We start from the raw sequence: 20,714 nt of genomic DNA on the forward strand, positions 1-20,714 counted from the left end.
CATTTTTGGGTATTTACCCAACGAAAATAAAAACACTAACTTGAAAATATATCTGTGCCCCATGTTCACTACAGTATTATTTGCAATAGTCAAGATATGGAAACAACCTAAACGTTCATCAATGGATGAATGGGGAAAAACACACACACACACACACACACACATTATTCAGTCATAAAAAAGAGGGAAATTTTGCTATTTGCAACATGGATGGACCCTGAGGGCATTATGGTTAGTGAAATAAGTCAGAGAAACACAAATACCTATGGGCAAAAGATGGGTAAAATGGGTGAAGGTGATTAAAAGACATAAACTTCCAGTTATAAAATACATAAATCCTGGAGATAATGTACATCACAGTGACTGTAGTTAATAATACAGTATTGTATATTTGAAAGTTGCTATGACGGTAGATCTTAAAATTTCTTATCATAAGAAAAAACTTTTAATTATATATGATGACAGATGTTAACTAGACTTATTCTGGTGATTTTTTTGCAATATATACAAATATCAAATCATTATGTTGTACATCTGAAACTAATATAGTGATATGTATCACTTATACCTCAGTAAACAAAGAGTAATTTTATTGGAACTGCTGCAAAGTCAGGGGTGAACTGCATTTGTGATTATATCAATAGATCACATTTCAAATGCAATATACGAGTCAGGGAATCTTTTTTTTGCTTTTCAGTACTTTTCTGCATTCTTAGAAGATTCAGATATTTAATAATCCCATTTGTTATCTGGTAATAGCATTGGTGACTAAAAATCAGAAACAGAAAAGTAAACTTTTTACTTGACTCTGAGATCCCTAGCGAACAATCCCAAAGAAAGAGTGTAGTATTTATTTCTCTTGTTTAAGCCACTAGACTCCTATGGCATATCTAGATTAACCTCTGTCCTTGTAGGTAATATTTTTCAGTGTTGGAAAAATATTTTAACATTATCAGTCATATAAATATATATTAATTAAGTTATCTTTTATTAAACCAAATATAAAATGAACTAAAGAAAACATTTTAATGACCCTATTAAGGCTTCAATTATATATTTCTTCACTCCAGATTTTCAGAGTTTGGTGGACCTTTGGGATTGTCTAGTCCAGTTCTCTCGCTTACCAAGGAAGAAGCTAAGAGAAGCAAGTGACTTAGTTGAGATCACAGAGCTAATTAACTGTGGAACCTAAATTAAAACCCAGGTCCTCTGGGCACAAGACAGTAAAATCTAGGGCTGAGGTGAATGGGAGGCGGTATTAAGAATACCTCCAATCTGATATCACTGTTTTTTCTTTTTACTTTTTCAGTTAAAAATTTCAGGTATAATTTACTTACAATAAATTGGACAATCCAATTCAGTGAGTTTAGACAAATGTATATCTTTGGATTCAGAATGTTCCTTCGCTAACACAAAACAAAACAAAAAACAAAACATCTTGTGCTCCTCTGAACTCAATTCTGGTCTACCACTCCTAATTGCAGGCAATTACTGATCCATTTTTTTGCCATGATGACAAATATAGATACAGTATAGAATTTCACAAACAGGTTTATCCAGTATAGATCTTTTGTGTCTGGATTCATTAGTTCAGCATATTTTTGGTCAGGTAGAATTCCATCGAATGAATATCCCATCATATGTTTATCCATTTGTCTCAGAACTTGAGCTGTTCCTACCTTTGGGCTATAAATAAAGCTTCTGTGAACGTGGGCATACAAGTTTTGGGATGGAAATAGGTGTTCATTCCTCTGGTGTAAATAAATGGAGTGGAACTGCTGAGTCATATGAACTTCTGTTTGACTTTATTAAGAACCTACCAACCAGCTCCCTAAGGCACCATTTTACATGCTTGCCAGTGATGCAGGAGAGTTCCCATTGCTCCATATCCCTGCCGATGCCTAGTGTTGGCCAGACATTTTCATTTTAGTCTTTCCAATGGGTGTGGATTTTTGTTTTTCTTTTTAAACTTTAAAATTGGATTGTCAATATGTACAAATCATCTCCTGGTATTTTTATTGAGATCACATGAATCTGTAGACGATTTGGGGGATAATTAACTTGCATATATTTTAAAAATTTATTCTTAGGGACAAATCTTGGTTTTCATGCTCTTATTTTCATTTTTCTTTCTAATGGTTGATGCCGCATATGTAGAAGCAGAATTGATTTACATATATGTTCTTGTATTATATCCTTACTAAACTCCCTTACTATTTCCAGTGGCTTCTATGTAGACTTTTTTACATACATGTTCATGTCTTCTGGGAAAAAAGAATGTTTAATTCTTTCTTTACAATCTATTTTTCTTTCATATACCTTTTTTTTTAAGATTTTTTTAAAAAGTTTACCTTATTTATTTGTCAGAGAGAAAAGTACAAGCAGGGGGAGCAGCAGGCAGAGGGAGAAGCAGGCTCCCCAAGGAGCCCGATGCAGGACTCCATCCCAGGACCCCAGGACCATGACCTGAGCTGAAGACAAACACTTAACCAACTAAGCCACCCAGGCATCTGTCATTTTCCTTTCTTACTTCACTAAGACTTACAGTACATTACTGAATGGAAGTGCTGGATGGAAGTAATCATCTTTCCCTTGTTCAAACACTTAGAGAAAAGGTATTTAGTTTATCACAATTAATTCTAACATTAGCTGTAGTTTTTTTAAAGTTGCCCTTCAAAATCTGACAATGTTTCTTTTTATCCCTGGTTTGTTGAAAATTTTGTTATAAATGGGTGTTGCATTTTGTTATTTTTTCCTGAATCTCATGAGATGATTATATGGATTCCTTTTTTTTCCTTTAGTATATGCATTATTACTGATATGGATTGCAGAGATGATTTGCTTGAAACTTTTGTTGAGCATTTGATTGAAAACTTATATGTCTATGTTCATGATTATTAGTCTGTGATTGTCTTTTCCTATAGGTTCTTTGTATCATTTTGATATCAGAATAATAGTGGCCTCAGGAAAATAATCAGGACACATTTCCTCCATCTCTATATCCTGAAATAGTTATGGAAGATTTATATTAGTTATTCCTTAATTTTTTTTTTATAAGCTTCACCAGTGAACCTATATGGGTGTAGAACTTACATTTTGGAAGGTTTTCATTGCAACTTTATTGTCTTTAATGGATATAAGGCAATTCAGATTTTCTGAAGCAGCATAATTTCATTTCAGTTTTCATAATTGTGTTTCAAGGGATTTGTTCATTTCTTATAAATTTTTGGGAATATTCCCTAGTTGTCCTTTAAATATCTGGAACTCAAGTTATTTCTTGATATTGGTAATTGCTGTATGGTCATTTCCTTTCATATTAACCATTCTAGCTAGATGTTTATCAATAGTATTGATTTTTTTTTCTTGTTATTGAAGTATAATTACATATAATATCCTATTAGTTTCAGGTATATATCATAGTGATTTGATATTGGTATACATTCTGAAATGATCTTCCCAGTAAGTCTGGTTATTATGACTTTAAGAAAAAAGCTTTAGATTGCATTCTTTTCTGTTTATTTTTTCTTTCATTACCTCTGCTCTTATCTTTATTGTTTTCTTTTACTCATTTTTTAAATTTAATTTTCCTCCCTAGTTGTGATTTTATAAAAAGACTTAAAAGTGATAAACTATATTTTTAATTTACTCATGTTTAAAATGTTTGTACTCTTCCAAAAATGTGCATTTGAATTTCCATTTGGTAGAATTTTCCTTCGGCCTGAAGAAATTCCTCTTAATATGTTTTATAGCACAACTTTGTTAGGGGTTTATTCATTTTGTTTGTATGAAAATGTTTTCATTTTATTAGCATTTTTTATGGGTATTTTCATTGTATATAGAACTTTAGATTCACAATTTTTTGTTTTTTTTTAGCACTTTAAAGATGTCATTTGCATTGTACTTTGTTTTGCATTGATTCTGATGAGAAGCCAGCTCTTAGTTTTTCTTTATCTGCAAATATTATGTCATTTTCCTTGTTTTTTAAAGACTTTTACCTGTATCATTAACTTTCAGCAACTTGGTTTTCTTTATGCTCTTCCATCTTGGGAATCAATGGAGCTCTCAGGTCTCAAAGGTTCTGATTTTTATCAAATTTGGAAATTGTTTGAACATTTTTTTTGTTTTCCGGAAGTTTTTTTTTTTTTTAAACAAACTTTTTTTTTATGTGCACAGCAAAAGATTTCCCATATCCACCCTGCACCCACTCATGAATAGCTTTTCCAATTACTAACATCTCCCAACAGAGCAGTACATTTGTTACAACTGATGAACCTATATTAATAAATCATTGCTCCCCAACGCCCATAGTTTATAATAGGGTTTATTCTTGGTGTCATACAATCCTTGGGTTTGGACAAATGTATTATGTGTATCCACCATAATAGTATCATACAAAGTAGATTCATAGCCTTAAAAATCAATTGCACTCAACCTATTTATCCTTCCTCCCTAATCCCTGGCAATCACTTATATTTTAACATCTTTATAGTTTTTGCCATTTCCAGAATGTCATATAGCTAGAATCATATAGAAGATCACCTTTTCAGATTGGCTTATTAGAATTAATAGTATGCATTTAAGGATCCTCCATGTTTTTTCATGGCTTAATAGCTTGTTTCTTTTTAGCACTGAATAATATCCCATGATCTCAGTGTACTACAGTTTATCCATCACCTACTGAAGGACATCTTGATTGCTTCCAAGTTTGGGCAATTAAGAATAAAGCTGCTATTAACATTGTGTGCAGGTTTTTGTGTGAATGTAATTTTCAAGCCCTTTAGGTAAATACCAAGGAGCACAATAGAAGGATCATAATAATGTGTTACATAAAAAATTGCCAGATGTCTTCCGAAGTAGCTATACTATTTGCATTCCCACAAGAAATGAATCCGAGTTCCTGTTGTTCCACACCTTTGTCAGCACTTGTGTTGTTACTGTTTCAGATTTTGGCCATTCTAATAGGTGTGTAGTAGTATTTCATTTTATTTATCTTTAAGATTTATTTATTTATTTAGAGAGCGAGTGGGGATGGGAGTGGTGGAAGGGGCAGAGGGAGAGGGAGAGGGGATCTTAAGCAGGGACCACATCCAACACAGAGCCCGATGCAGGGCTTGATCTCCCAACCCTGAGATCATGACCTGAGCTGAAATCAAGAGTCGGACACTTAACCTACTGGTACCTCAATATTTCATTATAATTTGCATTTTTCTGAGGACATATGATGTGAAGCAGAGTTTGTGGGGTCTTTATCTCATTTTTAAATCAAGTTATTTTCTTATTTTTGAGTTTTAAGAGTTCTTTGCATATTTTGGATAACAGTCCTTTATCAGATGTGTCTTTTGCATATATTTTCTCCCTGTCTGTGGTTTGTCTTCTCACTCGCTTGACCTTGCCATTCATGGAGTAGAAGTTTTTTTCATTTTAATGAAGTTCAGCTTATCAATTACTTCTTTCATGGGACGTGCCTTTGATGTTGTATCTAAAAGTCACTGCCAAACCCAAGGTTTTCTCTCATGTTAACCAACAGGAGTTTTATAGTTTTGCATTTTATATTTAGGTCTGTCATTCATTTTGAGTAATTTTTGTGGAGGATGTAAGGTCTCTCTCTAGATTTTTTTTTTTTTTTTTGCATGTGGCTGTCCAGTTGTTTGACCATCATTTGTTAAAAAGGCAATCTTTGCACAGCATATTTTTCCTTATTCTTTTATCAAGTAGTTTTGGATTAGATGCTATACATTGTGGATGCTATGCTGCTGAATACCTCAATTTTGTTGAATATTGTTTTGGCAGGCATTTAAGTTACTTGCATATCAGCTTGGTCATTTCTGTGTTTAAGCTTTATAAAAGGGGTCTCAAGAGACCTTTACTCTAGGGTTTGTTTACTACTAAAAACATCTTTTTATGGGTACTTTATTAAATGCTGTGAGTGTTCAAGAACATCTTCATATTGCCTGATAAGAACCTGAATAGCTCCAGTCTATACTCTGGAGATCATGTGGCGTCAGCACACCCAGCTGTTCTCTCCCCCTGCCTGGTCTTGGGTACTCTCTGCACATGTGAAAATTTTAATATTTGGATGAAGACTCAAACAGACCCCTCCACAGATTTGTGGAGTCTCTTTTCTGTTCTTCAATAATTCTGTTCCACAAATCCTAATCACTTCAGACTCTGTGAATTCAAATCTCTGTCCCTTCCAAATAGGAAGATTGCTCCATTTGGAGTTGTCTTTTCTACATCCATCTCTAGAAAATGATTCCAGGCAGAAAGAGTATCCACAGAGAACACCTCCTTTATCTCTCTTCCCTTTTTTTTTTTTTTTTTTAGATTTTATTTATTTATTTGACAGAGAGCGAGCCAGCGAGAGAGGGAACACACCATAGGGAGTGGGAGAGGAAGAAGCAGGCTCCCAGTGGAGCAGGGAGCCCAATGTGGGGCTCGATCCCAGCGTCCCAGGATCATGACCTGAGCCAGAAGCAGATGCTTAAGGACTGAGCCACCCAGGCGCCCCTCTCTCCCTTCTTTCATAGTTAACAGTCCTGTACAGCCCAATTTCTGGTAATAGTGCTTAATATTTATTTTTTTTGTTATTCATGGCAAGAGAACACCTGGTTCCAGATACATCAAAGCCAGAAAAGATATTTTAAGAAAAAAAATTTTTGCAGTTTTATTTCAAAAATTTGTTCCTAAGAATTTCCAACTCTTATAACTGCAGTAAGAGTAAGGCTGCACTGAACAATTAGAATAGAGAAAACAATAGTCAATGATACTGTAATAGTGTTGCATGGTGACAGATGCTAGCTATACTTGTGGTGAGCACAGCATAATATATAGAGATGCTGAAATCACTACACTGTACATCTGAAACTAATACTGTGTCAATTCTTAAATTAAAAAAAAAAAAGAAAAGAAATGGGGTGCCTGGGTGGCTCAGTTGTTAAGCATCTGCCTTCAGCTCAGGGCGTGATCCCGGCATTCTGGGATGGAGCCCTCCCAGCAGAGCAGGGAGCCTGCTTCTTCCTCTCCCACTCCCCCTGCTTGTGTTCCCTCTCTCGCTGGCTGTCTCTCTCTCTCTGTCAAATAAATAAATAAAATCAGAAAGAAAAGAAAAAGAAAGAAAAAAGAAAAGCAAAAAATGGATGCACAGAAAGTTGGCTTGAGTTTCATGTTCAAAAAGAACAGTTTCAAAAGAGTAAGATTTATTTAGTGTCCTTTCATTATCTGATGTGAAAAATGAAGTCTGTAATTCTCAAAATTTTTAAAAACTTCTCCAAGTAAGTCAATGATTTAAAGCAATCTCTCTCTCTCTCTCACACTCACACACACACACACACTTTTTACTTTTTAAACTGTCAGATTGTTCTTTTCCAAGACCCAGCTATTTGTTAGGTAAAACTGAATGCCAACACCTTTTAAAACATGATATTTTAAGCTGAAAAGTTAAGCTGTGGGAGTTTGGGAAAACTTACTTTAGAAATATAATTGCTTTCAAAAACATTTTCTAGGACTTGAATGTCACAAAAGGAATTTAAAATGAGGGGGAAAAGTAGACTATGATCCTGAAAACATTTGGGGAAGTATTTTTTTTCTAGTTTCACGATATTATATATATATTTTTTCCTCTGTTTTTTAGGCCTTGGCATGCTTTTCCTTTTGTTTATGGGCTACCATTAGATAAGAACCAGGGTGTAACTTTTTGTTTGTTTTATTTTGTGTTTTTTGGCTATTGGTATTAAAAACAAAAAGAGAAAACTTGAACTGTTTGGTGATTGTTTCATTGATTCTATCCCTGTCCTTTAGCATACGCTGGAATGGCAGGTAAGTCCAGCCTGTTAAATGCTGATGTGGTATCAGGGGATTCTTGATCCAATTTTTCACTAGAACATAGTCTCTCATCTTAGTCTGACATTCTACTCCACTCACCACTGTCAGTGTCAGAGGAAGTGTCATTATTTGAACAATAGCATCTTCCAGAAGAAAAGACACAGTGTTTACTTTTAAGAATGTCAGTCGTTGTACATTCAGAAGCATTTTCTGGGGTTAGCAGACACGTATCTGACTAGACTAAAAGCAAAACTCCTCGGCCATGCTGAGAATCACTGACTCAAGACTGGAAGGGACTTTAAGAAACCAACCAGTAGTCTTCTGCTTTCAGCTAAAAGAGAAGAGACTTTTCTGTTTGATTTTTAAAGGTCTCCATGAAGCACATTCTGCAATTACTTTGTTTCTTGGGGATTCAATAAGCTTCTGGTTTGCTTTCTTACAATCGGATTTACATCAAAAGAATATTTGTTGGCAAATATATATCTCAACTGCTTTTATCTCTAACCAGTAAAATTATATGCATAAATCACATTCTTACATAGTTGGTAGTATTCTACCACGGGGGTCAGCAAACCTTTTCTGTAAAGGGCCCAACAACCTCTGTTGCAATGCTGACCATGAGATCTCCGTTGCAACTGCATAGCTCTACATTGTGCCGTGAAAACAGGCATAGATTACATGGAAGTGAATGGCTAGACTCTGTTCCAGTACAAGTTCATTTACAAAAGCCTGCTGTGGGTCAGGGCCTGAAAGCAGTAGTTTGCTGACCCCCACTATTCCATGGTTTTGACAAACTTGCTCCTGGGAAAGGCAATCCCATGTATGCAGTCTTTTGACTCCTACATGGCCAGGTAAGAATGTGCCTTGGGCCCAGAATGTTCCCTTTTCAAATAAGGAGCCCTCACAGCTTGTGATGGGCACATTTCTTTGAGAGGATCTTCCCCTGATCCAGACCTGATATGTACTTCTCTCTTCTGATGACACATGTGTGCCATAGAGGGTACATGGTCAACCTCACTGCTGTATCTGTTCCCAGAGGAAAAGTAATGAGGTTCTTAGCCTATAGGACAAGAGGCATATGTGCAGACCGTCTCCAGGCTTGGGGATTTCCGAGTGAGGTCCACTAGCCATGGAGGACTGATGCTCACTACCAACAATCACTAAACGAAACTTGCTTTGTCTCTTCTCCATGTGAGTAGATATTATTCCATTCAATTTTGTGTGACTTGCCTTTCTTGGCAACACCAACACCTGAAAACTATGGAAGGAGTTGACATTCCGGGACTACAGCTCCTGCTGGCAGACACCTTGAAGCTATTTGCTATCTTCCAAGCAGTGGGACTCCTCCCTCGGAGGTGGTAAGAGATGCCATTCAACACAACATTTTGTTTTTTTACTATTACTTGAAAGATACAATATTTTCTATAAAAATGAATCTTTTAATTGTGGGATCAGTTTAAGCAACTGCTTTTGGCGAAATCTCTTAACAAACTGTCTTACAGAAAGGCTAAGAATTGTCATGAATATTCTAGACCAATATGAGTGTCATCTAGGTGTCTTATTTCTCAAGAATCTTTGATTATTAGGTCAATATTCAAAAAATAAATTGCATGTTGGTTTTGACATAGTTCTGGGATATTGTACTATGTCCTAGTATTTTATTGTTATTGAGACTTTTTATTAAAACAAGCATATGTAAAAATAAATAAAAATAAATATACACAAGTACTTAAAATTGTTAAATAACATGATAAATGACATTTACAACTAATGGCATTTATTCAATTTTTTTTTTTTTTAGAAAGCAGACTTTCTTTTATTCTGTCCTAGTGCAAATTTAGCTATCAAGTCCTTAAACTTCTGCTATTATGAGATTATTTAAGCCAAGAAAATTTTTGGATAAGAATATTAGTGAAAACTTTCACATATATAAGTAATGGTTTGGCAGGAAAATGCATACAATTGTTTAGATTTAGATATTTTTCCATCTGTTTTCTCTGAGAAGTGGTGAAGTTCAATTTTAAATAAGAACTATATAATTTAGATTTTGTGATTTGGGGAATTTTCATTAATATTTGGATTCTTCTGGTAAGATTTCATGTGGTTATCTTGAAGTAGATTTTCTATCTAAATCAACTTCGAAATTGATGAACTATTTTGAAAAATAAAACAGGATATTTGTTATGCTGAGAAATAAAGGAAATATTTTGTAAATATGTTTAGAAATGCAGCTAATGTAATTAAAAAGATAATCACTTATGCAATTTTTTAGTTTCACTTCAAATTCTCTGACTGAAATCTCATTAAGTTCCCTTTCATATCGTGATAGGTAGAAGTGAGCATAATTCTTACAATATCTGTATTTTTATCTGCACAATGAAAAATAGCCACTTGGATCTTTTTTCTTCTTTTGTATGAAACAATAGTATTCAGTTCTTTTTGGAGCATGATAAATATTCTTTGCTGAGTGAGGACTAAATTCACTAAGTTTGGTTCCCAAGAACAACTGTGGGAAAACATAAATGCATCACATAGTTACAACTTTTGTGGGCATGGTAAAACACAGACCTGCATTCTAAGAAATTAAGAATATGTTGTCATCACAAACTCTAGCAGGACTGTTACCATCCTTAGAAACTGGTTAAGAATGAGGTAAGAACAGAGACAGAAATCAACTTCCTATATTAGCTTCAGTGCCTTCTATAGATTTTTTAAAAATTATGTATTCTTCATTTACATATAGTCCATTCATGGCTTATCAACCCCAAGCATAAATTAACATCATTCTGAATGAAGGTCATGTCCACGTCCACTAATGTTTGAATAGTTTGAAAAACAGTCAAATCAGCACAAAAACCAGATGCCAATCAAAAATAGTCAAAATGAAAGCTGCCAACTATTTTTTTAAATGTAAAACTGCTACTTGACTAATTATTTTCGGTTTTGACTGATACTCTTGTGGGTTGTTTTTTTTAAATTCTTTTAAAATCAGCTTTTGGAGGAGTACTTTACATACAATGATATTTATTCAACAATTGTTTATAAGTGTGTAATTCAATCTGAGACTAGTGATTAACCACTGCTAAATTCTTAACAAAAAAACCCATTTCCATCATCCTTCAATTCCCCTTCCATTCCTTTGCAGTCAGTCCTCTATCCAATGCCCACCCCTGGCCACCACTGATCTCTTTTCTTCACTCACTTTCCATCTTCTAGTATTTAATATAAATGAAATCATGCAGTATATAGTCTATTGTTTCTGACTCTTTCGTGTAGTTAGATTCTTTTGAGATTTACCCATGTTGTTTAAACAAATGTTATAAAACCCATAATACATTGATAGCATTTTTGCTTTAAATAATCATCTTTTAACAAAATTATAAATGAAAAAATTATTTGGTAGTATATTTACCATTTCTGGTGCCCTTCATCTTTGTGCAGATAGAAATTTCCCTCTGGGATCATATTCTTCCTCTCTGAAGAATATTGTCCTTATAATACACATCTGTATGTGATTAATTCTCTGTTGGCCTAAAAAAGTTTTTATTTTGACTTTTTTTTTTTTTTAAGATTTTATTTATTTGACAGAGAGAGAGACAGCCAGCAAGAGAAGGAACACAAGCAGGGGGAGTGGGAGAGGAAGAAGCAGGCTCCCAGCAGAGCGTGGAGCCCGATGTGGGGCTCGATCCCAGGACCCCGGGATCACGCCCTGAGCTGAAGGCAGACACTTAACGACTGAGCCACCCAGGCACCCCTATTTTGCCTTCATTTTTGAATGATATTTTTACCGGCCTAAGAATTGTTGACATCTTTTTTGTTTTTTTCACCAATTTTTTTTAAATGTCCATTCATTGTCTCCTGTATTGCATAGTTTTAGGCAAAAAGTCAGCTGTGATTTATTTTTTTCCCCTCTCAATATATAGGTATCTTTATTCTCTGGTTGCTTTTAAGATTTTTCACCTACCATTGGTTTTAACCATTTGATTTTTAATACATTTTGTCATGGTTTTATTCATGCTTATTTGGCTTGGTATTTGTTGTGTTTTTTGATCTGTTAATTTAGTTTTCATCACATTTAGAAAATGTTTATCCATTATTTTTTCAGGTATCTTTCTGCCTTCACTGCTTTCTCCTTGTGGAACTCTAATTACAAGTGTGGTAGATGCTGGACACTGCTCTGCAGAACACTGGTGCTCTCTTCATTTCTTCCAGTAATTCTTCTACCTTTCATTTTGAATTATAATGTCTGCAAATGTATTCATTTTCTCTTCTGCAGTGTCTCATATACTGCTAGTGCCATCCAGTGTGTTTTTTACTTCAAATATTGCACTTAAAAAATTTCAAGATGTTCTTTTTGTCTTCTTCGTGTACTTCATTTCTCTCATCATGCATGTTTTTCTCTACCTAGCTGAACAAATGAGCATGTTTATAGTATCTCCTTCAACATTCTTTTTTTGCACTTCCCACTCTCTCTTATATCCGTACTAGTTTCTATTGATTTTTTCACTTGGTTATGATATTTTCTTGCTTCTTTGCATACCTAGTAATTTGTGGAGTTTTGTTTTTGTTGGACATCGGGAATTTTATCTTGCTACATGCCCTCGAATAGAATCGGATTTTGATCTGGCATGGAAATTAAATTCCTTGGAATCAGGGGGATGCTATTAAGGCTTGCCTCTAAGTTTTATTAGGAATAGGTCTAGAGCTCTCTGTAGTCTTGGGCTACGCTAAGGAGATATCCTTCTGTGGATTTTAGCTGATATTCCATATCTTACAATGTTTTTCCAGTTGGGTTGGTAGGAAATGCAAACTACTCCAAACACCATGGCAACCCCTGAAATTCTTCTGCAAGTTTCTTTCTATTGGTTCTCTCCTCAGCCTCAGGTAGTTTCTCTGACACATTTGTAGTGCAGCGTGAAGCCAAAAACTATGGAGTGTCCCCGTATAAAATCCAGAGTTCTCCTTCTGTGTGTCCCCCTCCTCTACAGTAGTCTCTTCTGGAAATTTTAACTGTTTTGTCTTGCCAGATCTTCACTCTGACTTCTCAATACCATGATGCATCTGGAAACTTTCTGGGGTTCCTCTTGCTGAGAGGCTGCCTGGAAACTGCCTCAGTGAATTGAGGGCTCACCTTATTTTTTCCTTCATTCAGGGACCACATTCATCAATTGCTTATTGCCCAAAGTTTGAAAAACAGTCTTTTATTAATTTTGCCTAATCCTCTAGTTGCATAATGCAGGAAGATAAATTTGATCAGTGGAAATCCTGATTTGTATGTGTGTGTGTGTGTGTATACATATATATATGTATATATATACATATATATACATATATATACATATATATACATATATATACATATATATATGTATGTATGTATTTTTACCAACAATATATTAGGAATCACAGCTTTGACCTGCTGGTACTATCATCCTTCAGACAGATATCTGGAATCTGACTCTTTCCTCACCAACTTCACAACTATTTTCTCAGTTCAAGCCACTGTCTTATTTGTATCACTTTCATACTCCCTAATTGTTCTCATCACTTCCCTTCTTCATGCTCCACAATTATGTCTTCCACATTTTCAGTGGTATCTTACTAAAATGTAAATCAGATTATATCATGCTCTGCATTTCCAACTCTTCAATTTGTTTCTCTTACACTTTGAATAAAATGAAAGGTTCTTGTCTTGGCTTACTGGACCACATATACTTCTATTTTCATGGCTATGTCTTCAACCAAATTCCCTATCATGCTGTTTTTTGCTTATTCTGTATGCTATAACTATACAGATCTCCCTGCTGTTCACTGAACAGCGCAAGGTCACTTCCATCTCAGGGCCTTTGCACTTGCTATTCCCTCAGCTTTCACTGTTCTTTCTTCAGATAATCACATAGAATGTCCCCATGCTTCATCAAATGTCTGCTCAAGTGTCACTTCCTCAGAGGTTATTTCTGAGAACTCTATCTAAAGTAGGACTACCTCTGTTATCCGCATCCACTTATTTATTTTCACCTGCTTTATTTTCTTCTTCATAGCACTGCTGTTTGACATTACATTATGCATCTATTCTTTTAGTTTTTACATTTCTCCCCTAGAATATAGGTTTAATATGAATGAAGATTTTATTTTCTCATCCATAAAATTGTTTTGATGAAGGACCACTAGTTACATAATGAGTCTAAAAGAAAATTATTCCTGAACGTTTAAAAATTAAATAGTGTTGGGACGCCTGGGTGGCTCAGTCATTAAGTGTCTGCCTTCGGCTCAGGGCATGATCCCGGCATTCCGGGATCGAGCCCCACATGAGGCTACTATGCTGGGAGCCTGCTTCTTCCTCTCCCACTCCCCTTGCTTGTCTCTCTCTCCCTGATTGTCTCTCTCACTGGCTGTTTCTGTGTCAAATAAATAAATAAAATCCTTAAAAAAAATTAAATAGTGTTATAGGAAAATCAAATACAACAACACAGAAAATTTCCTTCAGGCTCCATAGAGAATGGATTCCCCAGACAGGAAGGTGAGTGGAAGCTTCTACTGGTTTCCAGATTCCCAAAGAGCTTATGTCTGCTTTGGGAGAATTACTAGTTTGGAGTACACATTATAAACCACTAGTGCCTTCAGTTTATTTTTTAAGGATCTATGAGAATTTAAATGAGGTAACATGGTGAAATAGTGTTTTGCATTTTTGAAACTGTAGCACCTTAATTTTTATTTTACTACAAAAATCCCTTTTTTAAAGACATAGTTATATCACTTTGTAGAAGCTTATATTTAGCTCATGTGTGCTTGCTTTTTCTTTCTGTGTCTCTCTCTTCACAATAGCCTTTTTTGAAATCTTGAGATATAAGGAGATAATGGGCTTTAAAAAAATTAATGTTTATATTCATAATCTAGATCACTATTCACAGGTTTTCCTGTGGGGCACAGTGGCCTCTGCCAACCACCTCTCCAGCCCCAAGTTAATGAAGGGAAATGTTCTCTGAATGTTCACTCTACTTTCATTTAAGAGCTTTAAGTATTCCTCCCAAACATACAAACACATTTTTGTAGTATATTTCTGAAATCTATTCTCTGAAATATTCATTAGACAGACTTCCTGAAATATTCTCAAGTAATTCTGAGGTCTTCTAAAACTAATCACTAAAATGTTTGGCCTCTTAGCAATAATAGAAGTACAGCAAGCACTGGCTTAAATATAGAATTCAACAGTATGTTGAATCTTAGACAGAAATACAGACAAGAATACCAAGCAAGAATGTTTCTCATTTTCACTGTTGCCTCAATAATCATTAAGCTGGATTATAAATAACTGCAGTGTTGGCTGCATCCTCCTGGCTCTGGAAATCTGGAAATACTGTCCCCACTTCCACTCTTGGAACTATGCTAGTTCATATCCTTCCCAACAGGTTCTGTGAGTGACCCAAATCTTATTTCCCATGCCTCTCTCTGGCCACAGGTTTCTGCACCCAAGGGAGCTGGCTAGATTTTACCTCGGAGCATTTAAAGAAATTGCACCTCAGCCCTTTTCTACTTTCTATGAGATATTCAATGACAGACAGTATTTCATGGTTCTAGTAGCTTTATTGAAGTATTCAAAAGTTACAGGAATTGCTGCATGAAAAACATTGCCTTCCAGACCCCACACCCCTGTATGTGAGCCCTGGGACACGGCAATTGCTGAGTGAGGAGTCCAGCCCTTCTGCTTCCTACTCTCAGAGAAAGCACCCTCTCTAGGCTGTACTGACTGCCAGACACACCCTAAAATTCAATAAACAGTTTCTCCTTATTGATACGCATAATTGTAAACTTCCATTACTTGTGTACTTGATAATTTTCCTGGGAGAATAAAGAAGAGATATGAAATAATGTTGTTTTTGCTCACTAGTGAAAATACTCCATAAACATCCTTTCTTCATCACCATCGTCCTACAATTTTTTAATGCTACTTGCAGATGACCAGCAAGTTTCTCTTGGCTGTGTCTATTTCTAATTTGACGAATGTGGCTGATCAGTTTATTTATTGGCCAGTTCCGTCCAAAGCAGTAGTACATTCCCCTCTCTGTGTGGTCATTTTCTGTGGGAGGCCAGGCAGTTTATTCACTGGAAATAAAAAGTACTCAGAGAGTACAATTTGTGCATTCAGTTCTCTCTTGTTTACTGTTAGTCATTTAGAAAATTAGTAGTTGAAGACAGGGAGCCATAGCATGCAGAGAAATAGTGTCACTCTTTCTGGAGTGCTCTTTACTTCTCTCATGCACCTGGAAAGATGGTGCCCACTCTTTACTGTTCAGCAAACAGGTAAATATTTCTCACTCTTTACTATTCAGTTAACAGGTAATTACTTCTATAAATGGTTTTATGACACCTAGAAGTACAATTGGCTTCATTATGTTCTTTTGGTTTAACATATCTCTCCCCATCAAAGAGACAGCTCCTTGAGAACCAGGATTGTATCTTTGATTATACAGACTCAGACTCTCATAAGATATTCTCAGTAAATAACCAGGGAGTGGCTAAATGAATAACAACCGTATTCAATACATAATACAAACTAATCGAGGGCTACATATAAAAATGAAGAGGAATATTGGACATAATTGCAGAACGTTTCATTAGAAAAGACTCTAGAATTGAGCATTAAGAGTATATTTAGATGGAGAAAACTTCTAGGACCTTCTGGGAGAAGAAGTATAAATGGATGCAAAGATGGAAATTGGAGTATGATGTGGGATATTAAGGAGACTGAATTGATTTAGTCAAAGATATATTTTGGAAAATTTCAACAGATTCAGACATGTTAGATAAAACTATCCAGATCCCTAAGCTGATGGCAAAAATGTTTGGACTTAATGCAGTAGGCAATAAAGAACTGGTAATAATATGATTCAATTCTTGCATCCCTGTCCTTTTCTCAAACAGGAATAGGACTGCCTTCAAAAAATAAACTTTAGTCTTTATTTTGACTGTAAGTAGTAGCTAGGAATGGCTATAATCACCAGATGATAAAGAATTGGGAACATTGCAAATGGGGTTATAATATGATCACTCAAGTCTGCTCACTAGTGCTTTTCCTGCAGTCGGAATCTCAATGCCAGGCCTCTGAACTTGCTTGCCTGACCTGACTCCATCACCAGCCTCTTCTGCTCTTGTCCACATTGACTCAGAAGAAGGAGGGCCTGGAGTCCAATGGGAAAGCTATAAAAGTACTCCAAATGAGATAGAGAAAGCTTAAATTATAGTCCTATTAGTAGGAAGAAATAACAGCTGGCTAAGAGAGACAGCTGAATGGAAGAACAGACAAGACTTAATGATATCACTTAGGACAGCTGTGATAAGAAAAATGCTGGTATACTGATAGAGGTGGTAGAGTGAGGACAGTTTGAAGTGGGTAGGAGAGAAGGACAAATTAGGGTTTGCAGATGTTCAGTTTTCAGTGACTCCAAAAGGAGCTCGGTGTAACACAATAAACTGAACTAGAGATTTCTCAGGAGAGAAAACAAGTGCGGAAGAGAGACTCAGAGTCCAGGAGAGAGGACATATACTTCTACAGAGAAGATTAAAGGTATGAGAAAAGATGAGCATTCTGTGAGTGAATGTAGTTGAAAGAAAACAGAGAACCCATTTTGGTATTTTGTTTTTGAAGATTTTGTTTACTTATTAGAGAGAGAGAGAACAAGCAGGGTGACGGGCAGAGGGAGAAGCAGACTCCCAGGGAGTCCTATGAGGGGCTCAAACCCGGGATTCCAGGATCATGACTTGAGCTGAAGGCAGATGCTTAACCAACTGAGCCACCCAGACGCCCCCCCACCCCCATTTTGGTGTTTTATAATCAAATACATCATTGATTCTAAATAGAGGTCAGTCAACTTCACATTGATTCTCTTAATTGAAAACTATTCTGTGAAAGATGATTACAGGCAAAAACACTGAAGCAAAGACTAGGCCTAAGCACCATGAGAGAGAAAGAAGAAAATTAGTCCCCGCTGGTAGAGACCTTAATATAGACGGTAAGAACCAATCACGTTTGAGTCCCCTGACAGTGAAAATAAGCTATGTTCTATACACAGAAATCTGCCATCAACCTGAATGCATTTGGGGATGACTGAAAGAGAATAAGGGGAAGAATACATTTCTGGAAATGCATTTTCACAAAAACACTCCTTCTTACTGCCAAGGGACTAAGATTTTGCATACCAGTGGGAAAAGAACAGACAGCCAGGAGACAATCCATGTGATTTTCTAAGACCAAGAAATCTGCAGGCTTAAACTACAGAGAATTTACTGTCCGAATACCCTGTAAGGTCTCTTTGCTAAAGCTGGTGGCAACAGGCTTTAGCAGGATTTTCGAGAGAGTGTAGTAAAAAAGGTTAAGGATACTGACATTGCTAGAGGCAAAAGTGCTGGGAACGCCACACTGCGCCTGCGCTTCAAGGAACGCTCTCACGTGGTCTATGTAAGCCACCTCGTTCACGGAGCAGAAAGTATGCCAATCCACATAACCCTAATTATTTGTAAGTGAACGATACTTGGCTATTTATTCACAGGGAGATGGAAAAGAAATTTGATAGAATGTGTTCTAATAAAGATTCAAAGCTCTAGATCAAAGCTCTATAAATAGCTCGTTGCAAACTTCACCTAGAATAAATGTAATATTTCATTTCATAACATGAAATTCTCCAAGATGAACACCAAGTTCTGCTTCTGGAAACTGCATTGTAGAGACATACGAATCCCAATAGAAATCACAGATTTTTTTTTTTTTTTTTTTTTTTTAATAAGGAGAGAGAAACTGAATTCTGTTCCTGGTCACAACTGGTAGGAAGCAATGGATCAGATGTCCCAAAGAACAAACCTTTTATAACATGATTGGAGCGATGGAGAGGAACAATTACTCTTCAGTATGGCCACACTCTTTGGGGGTTAGACTGTAAAAAGGCGTGATAAAGGAGAGGAAATTGTTCTGAAAGCATTTAATTTGTGTATGCTTTTAATCATCAATCATCACCATATGATTGATTTTCAAATGCAAAGACAATTTCCATTTCCTAACTTTTACAGAATTGTGAAAGGCAGAGGAATTGTAAGTAGGTGACTTCTAGGCTCACGCTTTTTAACCACCGAGGAACTGAATCAGAATAGTAAGGCAAAAAGTGATACATGGAATCTAAATATACAGAAAGGCCCTTTTTTTTCACTACTAAGGCAAATTAGGTAAAACGTTGCAGAAAGGTTGAAGATTAATGCAATGGGAAGATGTTGATTTTTTTAATCCATCTCAAACACACTGATGACTTCCCTTTTTATCAAAAATTCTAATAAAGAAACCAACTACTGTTAACAAAATAACATCGTGAAATATACAATACACACCTAAAAGTTCATAAAACATGTAAATACGATCTATAAAATAATAACGCAGTGAATTTTTGTGTCCGTGCCACATGGCTTAAAAAAATCGAATACGAGCTTCTAGTTTCCGCTCCTTCTGTAAAAGGACTGGAAGTTTTACTCTAGCCTCACAACAAGCTAAAAAGTCGAATAAACTGAAAAATCAACAACTCTTTTCTTAGCTCTGTAAGAGAAATGAGCTCAAACCACTAACCTGCAGGATCAGAGGGACACACAAGTGAACACACAGAATCACACTTACCAGAGCCGAGACTCACAAGCCGAAAGCCCCCTGGAAGCCGACGGAAGCCAGAGCCCGGGTAAGAAAGTCAGAGCCGCAACAGAGGAATTGCTGGAGGTTCACAGTGGACTAAGGCTTAGAGTCAGAAACTCCAGAGGAATCCCGTCAAAAGAACCCCACACTTTTGTGAGGTTCACATCCATGAACCTGACCAGGTTTCACAGTAAATTCTGCAGGAAAAAATTCCCCCAGGCTTTCGGCAGGACAGAGGGAAAACAGCCATTTTGACGCCCTCCAGCGAACTCGGCTCTTAACTCTGTTCTTAGCGTCTGCCCTCAGGAGAAGCCGTTTAACCAGACCCCAACCAGCTGGGGCTCTATCTGAACCTAAGTGCCTCGGGGGGAGGAGTAGATCCAACTCCAGCCAGCTGAAACCTTTCTAGGGGGAGAAGGGAAACACCCAACTCCAGCTAGTCCAGCCTTCCTGCCCTACCCCCGCGCCCCCCCCCCCCCCGAGGGTGGGGGGGGGCGGGATCTGAGAAACACTTGTTCAGTTTATGGAAGCATAAGCTTGCTCAAAGACCCGGAAGAGCCAACACCTCGAAGGAGAAGAATAAATGTGAAGGGCTGATGCTAGTCAACCTCAAGACATTACAAAACTACCATAATCAAGACATATATTACTGCTTAGAATGAGTTGGGGATTGGTCCCTCTCTTTCTTTTCTGGAAGAGTTATTAGATGACTGAAATGATCTATTCTTTGCAAGTCTGGTATGTCTTTTTAAATTGTTGGCGGGAGGGCAAAATGGAACAACCCTACTGGAAGGGGCTCTGAAGAATCTAACAAATCTATACTATATGCGTATTTACAGTTTGCTTCAGCAATCCCCTGCTAGAAATTTACTCTCAAAATGTACTTCTAGGAGCTCCTGGGTGGCTCAACTGGCTAAGTGTCTGCCTTCCGCTCAGGTCATGATCCCGGGGTGCTGGGATGTAGCCACAAGTTAGTCTCCCTGGTCAGCAGGGACTCTGCTTTTCCCTCTATCTTTGCCACCCCCCCCCCCCCCGTTCGTGCTTTCTCTCAAATAAATAAAATCTCAAAAAAGTATATATACTTCTATAAATCACAATGGCATATGTACAAGATTATTTGTACCGCAAAGTATTGGAAAAAATATAAATCCTATTTACAGGAGACTAATTGGATAAATTATGCTATATCCACACATCTGTGTTGCTATGTAAAAACAGTCCATTGTTT

General features: G+C 36.5%; 1 long non-coding RNA gene across 1 annotated transcript in view; it reads right to left on the bottom strand.

Moving 5' to 3' along the window:
• Window positions 1–19,876, bottom strand: part of LOC130542090 (uncharacterized) — a 125,164-nt gene extending 105,288 nt beyond the window's left edge. The window contains exon 1 of the long non-coding RNA XR_008956392.1: window positions 19,475–19,876. This is a non-coding gene — a long non-coding RNA (uncharacterized LOC130542090). The remainder of the gene's footprint in view (window positions 1–19,474) is intronic.
• Window positions 19,877–20,714: the final 838 nt, after the last annotated feature.

Source organism: Ursus arctos, unplaced genomic scaffold (genome assembly GCF_023065955.2).
Source record: "Ursus arctos isolate Adak ecotype North America unplaced genomic scaffold, UrsArc2.0 scaffold_3, whole genome shotgun sequence".
Taxonomy (NCBI): Eukaryota; Metazoa; Chordata; class Mammalia; order Carnivora; family Ursidae; genus Ursus; species Ursus arctos.